General features: G+C 46.4%; 1 pseudogene; it reads left to right on the plus strand.

Annotated features, from left to right (window-relative positions):
• Positions 1-250: 250 nt before the first annotated feature.
• Positions 251-988, plus strand: LOC147959405 (uncharacterized; annotated as a pseudogene).
• The last annotated feature ends 2,723 nt before the right edge of the window (positions 989-3,711 follow it).

Consider the following 3,711-nt stretch of genomic DNA (forward strand, 5'->3'; position numbering starts at 1 on the left):
TTATCTTTTGAGACATTCGATGTAATAAGTGTGTGATTGCTGCTCTGTTATAAATCCTCAAGTATTGTGCGTGTCAGCATTACCGATCTAGGGATGACACTGATGCACATGGATCAGACTGTTTGAGGTCTGGTCGCTACAAGATGGTATCAGAGCACACGCTGACTATAGGACACGACCACTAAGCTAAAACCCTAGATCACTACTTTCTTCTCATTTCTGACTCCTCTCCCTTTTTCTACTCTTTAGGATGGCGGATGCAAGGAACAAGTTCACTCAACCGGATGAAGATACACTTTTTGGATGACACTTGAAGGAAGTTAGTAGATACCTGAACATTGGAATACCAAGCTTCACCGGGACCTACAACGCCACTTTACCAGAAGAGGAGCGTTGGTTGATTCAAGTTCAAGTTCCAGGAAGGATGTTCATGCCAGTCACTGAGCCCATAGAGTTTTCCTTTGATGCACCAACCTGGAGTCTAGGAAAGAGCATGGCAGCCCACATCAGCATGGGACGCATTGGAGAAGTTTACCACAAGGATCTCAAGGATACTATCTACCAGATTTGTGGGCGCCGAGATGAGCAATGGGAGATGATCAGCACCAGGAAGGATAGATCTATTGCATCTTTCATCCAGGAGTTAAACCAGCACATTCGTCGCCAAGAGAACCAGATGTGTGCAGTATTGATCGATCTGAAGAAGGAAATGACCAGGATCAAGGAGCTGGAAGAAGAACTCAAGTCTACACGCGATGAATACGAGGAGGAAATGACGATACTAGTGGAGAAGAATGATGATCTGACAAGGAAGCTAGGAGTATTCATGGGAGACCCCGCGCCAGGAGGAGAAGACGATGATTCCACTTGCCCGGAGAACTACATCATCGTCGATGACACCGACTCGGACCCCGACGATAGCGATGATGACTTTGTTCATGAAGCTGGGGCAGATATTATGGAGTCTTCCACCGATCAATTTTTCTAGTCGACCACCATATCAGTAGTAGTACTTCCCCCATGTATATAGCTTAGTCCGAGCACTTTTGTAACGATAGTTAGACCGATTGTATGCCTTGTTTGAATTGATTGAAGTGATATGTTTGTGTTTGTCTCATGTGCATATGGGTAGTGTTTTCCCCCTAGACCTCATTCTATTCTATTTTCTCATCTTTTCTAAACCCATCAGATGCCTCCGAGACATGACAATGGATTTGCTTTTCCACCAGAGCTCACTCAGTTGATCCAGCAGCAGAATGCATTGATGCAGATACTAGTCCAGAATCAGAATCAGGGGAACAACAACAACATCAACAACCCACCACCCCCACCTGTTGATCACTTAGCCCATTTTCTAAGGCTGAATCCGCCGGTGTTCTCCAGTAGCACCGAGCCGATAGTTGCAGATGATTGGCTCCGCAAGATTGGAAGGGAGTTGACCACTGCAGGATGTGTAGATGCGGAGAGAGTGTGTTTTGCCGCACATCAGCTTGATGGACCCGTAGCATCATGGTGGGAGAATTCCACAACCACTTACCCCATCGACATTGTTACATGGGACCAGTTTCAGCAGGCTTTTCGCACTGCCCATGTATCACCAGGAGCTATGACCATGAAGAAGCGCGAGTTTCGCAACTTACTCCAAGGAGGACGCACCGTTGGCCAGTATGTGGATGACTTTAGTAAGCTAGCACATTATGCCCCAGATGACGTTGCTACGGATGCAGCTAAACAGGAGAAGTTTCTGGAAGGACTGAATGATGAGCTGAGCATGCAGTTGATGGTGGCAACTTTTAATAACTACCAACAATTGGTAGATAGAGCCCTCATGATTGAAGGGAAATAGCAGCAGATTGACAACCGCAAGAGGAAGTATGGACAAGGGAAGTATAATTCTGGAGCTCAGCAGAGACCCCATTTTACCCCGAACTCGGGATGACCCCTTCAACATAACCATGGAGGTCACAATCACAATGGAGGGATTTCGCACAACCATAGTGGCCCCAGGAATGGGAATGGTAATGGATGAAGCAATGGCCAGAACCGTACCAACCCAGCAACGCCCGCCAAGAAGGATCTAAGTCACATTACTTGTTTCAAGTGCAGGAAGAATGGACATTATGCCACGGGATAATGAGTTGGCTTACAATCGCCACTTCACACAATACAAGTTAAACATACAACATCCAGAATACAATCAAGGTCCGACTACGGAACCAAAATAAAAGAAGACAACCCCAAATGCTAGATCCCCGATCGTCCCAACTGGGCTCCACTACTGATCAATAGGAAACGAAACAACACAACGAACAAGATCTTCATCGAGCTCCCACTTGAGCTCGGTTGCGTCATCTGCACTGGTATCATCGGCACTTGCAACTGTTTGGAAGTATCCGTGAGTCACGAGGACTCAGCAATCTAACACCCGCGAGATCAAGACTATTTAAGCTTATGGGTAGGATAGGGTAATGAGGTGGAGCTGCAGCAAGCACTAAGCATATATTGTGGCTAACATACGCAAATAAGAGCAAGAAGAGAAGCAATGCATGGTCGTGAACTAGAAGTGATCAAGAAGTGATCCTGAAACTACTTACGTTCAAGCATAACATGAGAACCGTGTTCACTTCCCGGACTCCGCTGAAAAGAGACCATCACGGCTACACACGCGGTTGATTCATTTTAATTAAGTTAAGTGTCAAGTTCTCTACAACCGGATATTAACAAATTCCCATCTGCCCATAACCGCGGGCACGGCTTTCGAAAGTTCAAACCCTGCAGGGGTGTTCCAACTTAGCCCATCACAAGCTCTCACGGTGAACGAAGGATATTCCTTCTCCCAGGAAGACCCAATCAGACTTGGATTCCCAGTTACAAGACATTTCGACAATGGTAAAACAAGACCAGCAAGACCGCCCAATGCGCCGACATCCCGATAGGAGCTGCACATATCTCGTTCTCAGGGCAACATTGGATGAGCACTCCATACAACTAAAACCAGCCCACAAGTTTCCCTGAGGTGGCACTGCAAAGGACTCTAGTTCGGACCAACACTTAGAGAAGCACTAGCCTGAGGGGTTAAAATAAAGATGACCCTCGAGAGCGCGACTCCCAAGGGAAAAGTATAGGTGGTGGTGAGGCAAATGGTAAAACCAAGGTTGGGCCTTGCTAGAGGAGTTTTATTCAAAGCAAACTGTCAAGGGATCCCCATAACACCCAGCCACGTAAGGAACGCAAAATCAAGGAACATAACACCGATATGACGGAAGCTAGGGCGGCAAGAGTGGAACAAAACACGAGGCATAAGGCCGAGCCTTCCACCCTTTACCAAGTATATAGATGCATTAAAGTAAATAAGATATAATAATGATATCCCAACAATATCCATGTTCCAAACATGGAACAAACTTCATCTTCACCTGCAACTAGCAACGCTATAAGAGGGGCTGAGCAAAGCGGTAACATAGCCAAACAACGGTTTGCTAGGCAAGGTGGGTTAGAGGCTTGACATGGCAATATGGGAGGCATGATATAGCAAGTGGTAGGTAGAGTGGCATAGCAATAGAGCGAACAACTAGCAAGCAAAGATAGAAGTGATTTCGAGGGTATGGTCATCTTGCCTGAGATCCCGCAAGGAAGAAGAACGAGTCCATGAAGAAGACAAACGGACATAGACGAGCGAATCCTCACAACTCTGGAACAAAACCGAAGCTA

The sequence above is a fragment of the Triticum urartu genome, chromosome 7A, assembly GCF_056163025.1.
Source record: "Triticum urartu cultivar PI428250 chromosome 7A, HENAU_Tu73, whole genome shotgun sequence".
Taxonomy (NCBI): domain Eukaryota; kingdom Viridiplantae; phylum Streptophyta; class Magnoliopsida; order Poales; family Poaceae; genus Triticum; species Triticum urartu.